This window comes from Uloborus diversus, chromosome 2 (genome assembly GCF_026930045.1).
Source record: "Uloborus diversus isolate 005 chromosome 2, Udiv.v.3.1, whole genome shotgun sequence".
Classification (NCBI taxonomy): Eukaryota; Metazoa; Arthropoda; class Arachnida; order Araneae; family Uloboridae; genus Uloborus; species Uloborus diversus.
In genome coordinates, this window is record NC_072732.1 from 111551342 (window position 1) to 111560561 (window position 9220).

The 9220-nt window shown below is 31.4% G+C and overlaps 1 protein-coding gene across 1 annotated transcript in view; it reads left to right on the forward strand.

Annotated features, from left to right (window-relative positions):
• The window catches only part of LOC129217242 (uncharacterized), a 75011-nt gene extending 66326 nt beyond the window's left edge, over positions 1 to 8685 (forward strand). Inside the window, exon 4 of the mRNA XM_054851516.1 lies at positions 8336 to 8685. The gene's annotated coding sequence lies outside the window, so the exon portion shown is untranslated. The remainder of the gene's footprint in view (positions 1 to 8335) is intronic.
• The last annotated feature ends 535 nt before the right edge of the window (positions 8686 to 9220 follow it).

The window sequence follows — 9220 nt, forward strand, 5'->3', positions numbered from 1 at the left end:
ATGCATGTATATATAGACCCTTTATGATACGAAATACTTCAAGAAGTGGTTGTGATGCGGGTTAAGATAAAATATAATGAAGATCCAAGAAAAAAACTTTATAAAACCAACATAATATGAATAATTATCTAATAAAGGTAAAAGTTATATTTTTAAGCATAATCTTTTCAAAAGAACAATTTTCATATTTTTTTCTTTCTGATCTTACATAACGCTGATTTTTATATACACAATGTCGCAAATATTGAAGTAAAGCAAAATGTACAACAGTACATGATTGAACATTCAAAAAATCAATTGCTGATGTACTGACAAAGTTTTTTAAAAAAGTGCTGCTCTATATTCGACTCAGTTCTTATTTGGAAAAGATATCGACTATCGCTAAAACAAAGAACCAAATCAAAAATACAAAAATTGGTGTGACATGACTTAAATTACAGCTTATTTACTGGCATACATGTTGCATCCAGCATTGAAGTTTAAAAAATATTAAATGCAAACTCTTTAGAACAAATAAATGTGTAGCAAATTCTATTTCAAGAATTTTTTTTTGCCAAAAACGTTATATCTTCTGCAACAGTGACTGAGTGGTGGAAAAGCCAGGAAAAAGAATTTGAAAAATGCAATGCAACCGTCTTTAAAAGTCTTCAACATTACAAAAAGGTTAAATGCGTCAAGGACTTTTCGGACACCCTGTATATTTATTTATAAATGTAATTTTAAAATTTTTGTTTGTGACAGATTAAAAATATTTTGCTTTAAACCAAAAGAACCGTTGTTTTCTCCAACAGTCTTTAGAAAAAATTCATTTAGTTGAAAGCCTTGAACAAAAAGACTAGCTTTGAAGCTTTTTCCAATCCTAATTTGTTTCTTATTCAATATGTGTGGGGAAATCAATGTAAACCTGTAAAATGGTTTTTTTTTTTTTTTTGGCTTTTTTTCTTAAAACCATTTTTAAAAAAAACCGCATGGTATTTTTTAAAAAACCAATTGGTTTAAACCATGGTTTTAACGAACGTGGTTTAAACCAAACAACCCTGAAGTGAACAATTTTTTTATTTCCTTTTTTATCAACAAATTTAATCAATTAAACAGAGCAAAATATCTCTACAATAATCTTTTCTTTGTGTATTTAATTTTTTGATTTAAAAATTAATAATTTTTTTACTGTATATCATTTTTAAAAAATGTTTTCAATTGTTTACGTGTGCCCTTTTGGGGGGACACTTGAGAATAAGCATGGAGCTTATACGAACAGGACAGGATTAATAAATGCAGGACATGCATCATATTTCAAAGAAAATCTCTTCAATGTGAAACATATACGTATTGAAGAGTTTTTAAATACGTATATGTGTGTGTATGATGAAACATATAAGTATATACTAATTACATTGAAGGATTTTTAACCTATGTGTACAATTTGAACAACTGTAAAGAATGGGCTTTGTTGTCCCATGCATTTATTAAAAAATCTCATAAACAGTATGAAAGCTCGCGGTGAAGCTTGCAATAGCAGTACACGGTAGTCACACTCCATATTAGACAGGCTTTTTGCGAGATAAAAGCGTTATCTCTGATTCATAATTTAGCACTTTTTGATATCCTATTTCTTAATTCCCAATTAAAATCTTTTCCATGTTGTTAGGTTTCTATGTTCTTTCTTCCACTGCAATAACCTCTGCCAAATTTCGTGGCAACACAGTGAATAGTTTTCAGTTTTAGCAGATTTTATGTTTGTGACCTTAATTTTGGACATGAGGCTTCTTACTGTCAAATTTTAAGTATTACATACCACTAAGTTGTTTATCAACTGTTTAGTTTAAAGAAAACTTTCATAAGAATAATAAAAATATATAAATGAATATTTAACAATAATAATAATTAAGAATAAATCTGTAAACTGATTATAGAAAAAATATAACTGCAAATATTCATAATTTTTTGACACTTATAATATCCTACACTAATATTAATATTACAGGGAGGATTTGGGAGCTGTTCACATGTGCCCGTAGATGTTGTGTACACATGTGTCTCATTATCTACCTGCGCTTGCAAAAATAAAGAATTCTTACTTTTATAAAAAAAAATTAAACATTGTCATAAATGCACTTGAATGTTTTATAATGTTTTTAAAAATATATTAAAACCTGTCAATTAGTTAAAAATATGTTTTCGCGTGAAGAAGATTGCAATAACATTGGGACAACACACCTGTTAAAACAATAGAATTACCACACAGAAACATAAAATGGCTCATTGCTCTAAATTTTTGGCCAAGATCCTAGAACTGGCACTGCCATTGCTTGAGATTTTTTGCTTGAAGATATCCTATTAAAACATGCCATGTTCATATGAACCCCCTCCCCTTTTCCTACATATAACCAAAAAGTGCCATCCTTATCACCGTTATATAGGAGCTTTTGATAGCTTTCGTGGAAAAAACATAGTAAAATATTTGCCGCTGATATTTATCACTTCACCTTAATACAATAAAAATTTGCAAAATGATTTTGGGTTGATTTTGGGTTTTAAAAGTTTTGTTTTAGTTGCTCATTTTCTCTTTTTCTTCTATCCAAAATGTTTCATGCACATAAGTATAATTAATGTTTTCACGTTTAGCCTTGCATTTTCCTCATCTTAACAAGTTTTTAATAGGTTTTAAACAATATTTTTATTGAAGAAAAATTACAAAATGCTTAACAGTCTTTCGATATTGTCCGTCTTAACCTATACTCGCAGGCACTGGTTCTTTAGCACACTTGTCCGCTGTTCAATTATTGTACATTTTTCTTCCCTAATTTTTTTACAGAAATATTTATCTTTTCTTCATAATTTATTTGTCTTTAGTTATATTACTTATTAGTGGTACCCGCACGGCTTTGCCCGTAGTAGAAACTTAAAAGGTCTTTTGGTTCGCCTGTATATTTACAAATAATGTATGGTGCATTTCTCACCAATTGGCTTGCCCATGTTACAGTTCAACGTTATGATAACTTGGTAATTCACTCGTCCATCTTGTGATAACTTTGCTCCGGAAAATGTTCTTAAAATTGGAATAGAAAAAGAACAAAACCGAATTTTCAAAAAATTACTTCGAGGTGCACACCCCCATGCTACAAACTAACTTTGCCAAATTTCATGAAAATTGGCTGTACGTTCCAGGCGCTATGCACGTCACAGAGATCCAGACATCCTGACAGAGAGACTTTGAGCTTTATTATTAGTAAAGATCTCATTGCTTTGTTATTGCATTTCCTTACCTTTCTACGGCAAAGTAGAGTAAAATCGATTTGAGATATGAAAATAAATTTTAAACTTGAAAAGACATTCTCATTCTGCGACAAAATGTGAATTCCGGAAAGAGTTTATCCCTCAAAAAGGAAAACTAGCTTCGGCGCATTTATTCCTGAATCATTTATCACATTTTACTAAATTCAAAACCGCTTTCAACAATGCAATCTTCTGTGCAACTGCTCGCGCTCGGAGAAGTCTTTGCTTTGATGTTCAAAGGAAAAGCAGAAAGTACGCATTATGGTCTATTTCTGGAGCCAGAGAAACTTAGGGCTACGAAAGAAAATGGAAGAGTAAAAGGGAGATTACTCATTTTTTCCCCATAATATTTTATCACGTATCCACAAAGGTGCTTCAATACCTTATTCAATATATTCTTAATTTAACTTTGCATTTCATCTCCAGTTTTTTTTCTTCTTAAATTCCCTTCGCAATAGCAACTAATTCATTCTCTGAAATATGGAGAAACAGTAAACTTTAAAAATAATTTAAAGGGATAACTATGAGGCGAAGTTATTATCCTATTGAATATCAGTTGCAAAACAAGAAATAATGACTTCGAGATTTTACGATGACTTTTGAGTCATTCCATTTCAAATCAGGCAGGCAGGTATGAAAAGTGTCATATGACCATCACCGATTTTTTTGAAAAAAAATACAGTAGTTACAACTAAGGGACATATGAAATATCCCAAAAGGATTTTGCAAGAAAATTTTTTTTTCTTCAGTTACAGCCTATTAAAATTCTGCACAAAATCCGCCATTTTGGAAAAAACCGGCAAAACACTCCATTTCAAATGGACATTATTTCAAAAGTATTTAACCTATTTGAATAATTCTTTTTTCTAAAAATAAATAAGGACCCATACATCCTCTAGACATCATTTTTGAAAGTTTAGTTAGGTTTTTTGATAAAGAAAAAAAATCATTTTTGTCGCGAAAAAACTGCATTTTTACCGATTTTATGATTTTTTTTTCTCCATGAAAAAAAAGTTTTTTTTTACTAAACGGAAATGGCAGTCTAAAGCCCTTATATGATAGTTTCATAACATATTTTATTATAATCCTAGAATGCATACAGCCTCGGAAATAAAATTTGAAAATTTGAAAATTTTTAAAAATTAGCGATTTTTGAAGTGATTTTACTCAAAAAACCCATTTTTTAAAAATCTAAAAAATGGCTCATTTGAACCCCATTTAATGCTTAACAAGTGGGTAGACACCGCATCCCGTATTTTTTCCCATAAAATGTTTTATGATTTTTTGAAAGTGACCTTATCGCCCATGGCATGCATGTAAAATAAAAATTTCTAATAATTTCAGTAACTGAAATTCAGGTTATATTAATGCCTAATAACTACAATAAAGGTGCCCTTTATCAGGAACAACTAAAATCTTACTAACTGTTAATAATATATCAGTAACAAACCTCTGTTGATGACCTAGTCAATTCGTCTTTTTCTAAAACTCTGTGTGTAGCCTTTAGATAGAAGAGCCTTTGATGATTATATTAATGACTAATAGCTACGATAATGATGTACTTTATCAGAAACAGTAAAAATCTATATTTTTTTAAATAAATATTAGTTTATTTTGTCTCCAAAGCTATGCATTCACCGTTACTTTCATATGCAGCAACGAATCATATTTTTTTCTCTTTCAATTCTCTTTCTCTTCAACTCAATTACGCGACAGGGGAAACCATCAAAGGGAAGAACAATACAATGCATTTAAAACGATTAATTTTAATTTCGTGCTTTGGTTGACATTGGCAAATGTTGTCACATAATTTTTGGATCCTACCTAGTATGATTACTTTTATACGTAAGAATATGTATACTAAATTCATACCGCAAAACTCACTTGTAGTTTAAGAATTTAAAAAGCCCACTGTTTTATGAGAGAAATAATTAATTGAACATGGTTGTAAGTTGAGGTAACCAAACAGATCTCACCAAAGGTAGCTATTATAGCCAGGGATCCAATTTCTAACAAAAGAAGGTCAGGATCCCTATAGTCTTCAGAACTTATTTTAATGCTTAAGTGGCCTGAATGCGGTCAAAAATACAAAAATTTGAGTGAAACAAATAAGGAAGTATGGGATCTCAGCTCCCATAACAATTAGGCGCTGATCAGCAGAAAAATATATTCATTTAACAAAGTACAAAAAGACGAATTGACTGGGTCATCAGAAGCGGTTTGATACTGCTACATTATTAAAAGTTACTAAGATTTTAGTTGTTCCTGATAAAGGGCACCTTTATTGTAGTTATTAGGCATTAATATAACCGGAATTTCAGTTACTGAAAATATTACAAATTTTTATTTTACATGCATGCCATGGGCGATAAGGTCACTTTCAAAAAATCATAAAACATTTTATGGGAAAAAATACGGGATGCGGTGTCTGCCCACTTGTTAAGCATTATATGGGGTTCAAATGAGCCAATTTTTAGATTTTTAAAAAATGGGTTTTTTGAGTAAAATCACTTCAAAAATCGCTAATTTTTAAAAATTTTCAAAATTTTAAATTTTATTTCCGAGGCTGTATGCATCCAAGGATTATAATAAAATATGTTATGAAACTCTCATATAGGGGTTTAGAGTGCCATCTCCGTTTAGTAAAAAAAACTTCTTTTTGATGGAGAAAAAAAATCATAAAATCGGCAAAAATGCAGTTTTTTCGCGACAAAAATGATTTTTTTTCTTTATGAAAAAACCTAACTAAACTTTCAAAAACGATGTCTAGAGGATATATGGGTCCTTATTTATTTTTAGAAAAAAGAGTTATTCAAATAGGTTAAATACTTTTGAAATAATGTCCATTTGAAATGGAGTGTTTTGCCGGTTTTTTTCCAAAATGGCGGATTTTGTGCAGAATTTTAATAGGCTGTAACTGAAGAAAAAAAAATTTTCTTGCAAAATCCTTTTGGGATATTTCATATGTCCCTTAGTTGTAACTACTGTATTTTTTTCAAAAAAATCGGTGATGGTCATGTGACAGACCCTGCCTGATCTGAAATGGAATGGCTCTTTATTAGAAAAAAGCAGTTGCGCCTCGAAGCGGCATTTGGGGGTTAAACACTCCTGATCCCTTACTTTTAAAATAAATTGCCAATTGCAGTACGGCAGTTTGCATACATGTCGGACTGTTATGGATCCCCCCCCCCCTCACAGCTGGTCAATTCGTGTTTAAAATATTTGGAGCGAAAAAATGCTTTATTTCGCAGAACACTTTTTATTCATCTGTTGTTGCACGAATAAAAATTAACATTGAATTTCATTCAAACTGTTTTTTTTTCTAAATGTATAGCCATTTTATGGAAGTTATAGTTATTATGTATTATTTCTCAGAGGTCTTTTCTTCGGACTACTCCATAATTTCATCAATTCAACTTCATAAGTTAAGCGTCATTTTTAAGATTATTTTCACCGCTGTCAAACAATTTACATTTTGGTGGGGGGTTTCGATTAAAAAAAAAAAAAAAACACTATTTATTCTGGTTTTTATTTTATCATGTAATTGCTTCAATGCATAGCAGCCCGAATTGGAGACTCATGGGCTCAATTTGGTTAGCGTGCTTCTGCTTATTCGAAGATCATGAGCTCGAAGAAGTATTTCACTTTTAGAAGCTTATTTAACATTTTAAGAACAATTATGGGACATGCCTTAAGTTCATTATTTTTTAAAAATTTATATAAATTTGTTCCCAGTAAGTTGTAAGTGGTCATCTGGCCTTTACCAGACCTAGTCCGGTCCCCGACAAGGCATCAGTCTTTCATGTGCCAACATTAAGGTGCTGATGCATGACACAAGTAGTTTTGATGCAGTTTCCGCCAGATGGAGGCACCAGGGCTGTCTTCGATGCAAAACTGCACTAGGAAATTAATTTTTCTGAAGGAATTCAAAGCCAAACGAGTACCCAAAGAATCCTTTACATGCCACATAACCGTACGACATGGCTGCTGATGATTTTGATTTTCTGCATCTTGAAAATCCACCGACTGGCCACCTCAGGCCAGAACCTGGGTCCAAGGGTAGAAGGCCAAAGCCTTACTATCACGCCACCAGCCGGAAAAAATTATTGAATTTAACATAAATTATGGAATGCAATTTATAAATTTTTATGTCTTGTTATTCAGAGATCAGAATCTTAAAAAAGCAAAAAAAAAAATGTTCTTATTAATAATAATAAAAAATTAAAAATCTAATTTTCTTTTGAAAACTTCCATATTCCATTTCCAAGGGCACCGTCCTAAAAGGGCTGAGAATAATTCACTGCTCTACTGTACATGATATTATAAGCTCCAATGCTTTTTTAAAACGAGCTGTTATTTGCATCACATGACTTCCTTTTACACCAATTTAATGTTATTTCCCTATTATTGGCAATTTCAATGTGATTCAATAGTTAACTCTCTAAATATCACCAACAGTGGCCAAATTGAAACCGGATTTTTTAAAAAAAAAAATCGCCAAATTTGTCGCAAAGTTGGCGAAAACACTTGGCGACCAAAAGCTTGTCGATATATCGCCAAGTGTTTGCCAAATTAAAACACACTTGAGTTTTCATTGAAATTAACAATGATTTCCCCCAAAAAAGGACAAAAGACCCCCTTTAGAAATACCCGAATGCAACCAAAAGGAGAGGTGCACAACTAGACCCCACTAGGAGTCTACGTATCAAATTTCAACTTTCTAGGACATACCGTTCTTGAGTTATGCGACATACACACGCACATACTTACAAGCATACGTACATACGGACGTCACGAGAAAACTCATTGTAATTACCTCGGGGATTGTCAAAATGGATATTTCAGGGGTCTATACGTTCTTAGGCATTTATCCACGTGTAGTTGGGTTGAAAAAAAAAAAAAAACTCAACATTCATTCAGGGGTGAGAAAAATGAAAATTAAGACCGATTTTTGAGTGAAATTTTTTTCGCGAATACAATACTTCCTTTTTTGTAAAAGGAAGTAAAAAACGAAAAACAATTGACTTTTTATTTAAATACTTTTTCTTTCTTTTTGTAGCTCCTCAGAATGATGCCTTGACAGCTGTAACCTCAAAATATCCGACAGGACAAGCTGTCAAGCGGGCTCATTTGTGCCAAAATTATCAGAAGAGTCTGAAAGAACTTTTAAAAGTCAGAAAGACGATGAAGAAAATACCTCCAGAGAGTTATGTTCTGGTCATCGTCCGCAACTGTTATATGTTCTGTGATGATTATTTTCTAAATTCAAAGTTAAACCTATGTCCACATTCTTATTAAATTTGTTTTTCCTCCCTACGTTTTAATTTGATGTTGTTTGTTAAATAGAGTTATTGACAATGATTTTGCCTGTAAACAAATAAAAATCAAAAGTTTCTTATGTAGGCGCTATATTAAGTCTCTTATTTCATTTTAAAGCCATCCATTTTATGTTAACGATTACATATTTTGAAACTCTACATTCAACTTTATTCTTTCACACAAGTTTATTCTTTCAACTCGCTATTGATCTAAATTTCGTTGATCAAAACTGCTCACGATCCAATGTGTTGTTTCAACCTAGTAAATTCAACCTAAACTTACGGCAGAATGTAGGGAAATGTGGGGCAAAGTGAAATGGTTAAGATGACTGATTTGTTTTGAAAATGACAGTACATAAAGAAAAAACATTGTATTTAAAAATAAAACTTACGTTGAAACAATATTTTTTTTATTTTTGGCAGTAAATTTGAGTCTTCAATAAAAAAGTAGAAATTTTTGACTTTCTTTTTTTCATGGCAAAGTTAGTAAATAAGAGGTTGAATGAATAAATGAGAAGATAATGAAAAAATAAACGAACAATTAAATGAGTAAATCAATTAATATATGAATAAAAATAAATGAGCGAGAAAAAGAATGAATCAATAAGAAAATACGTGATTAAATG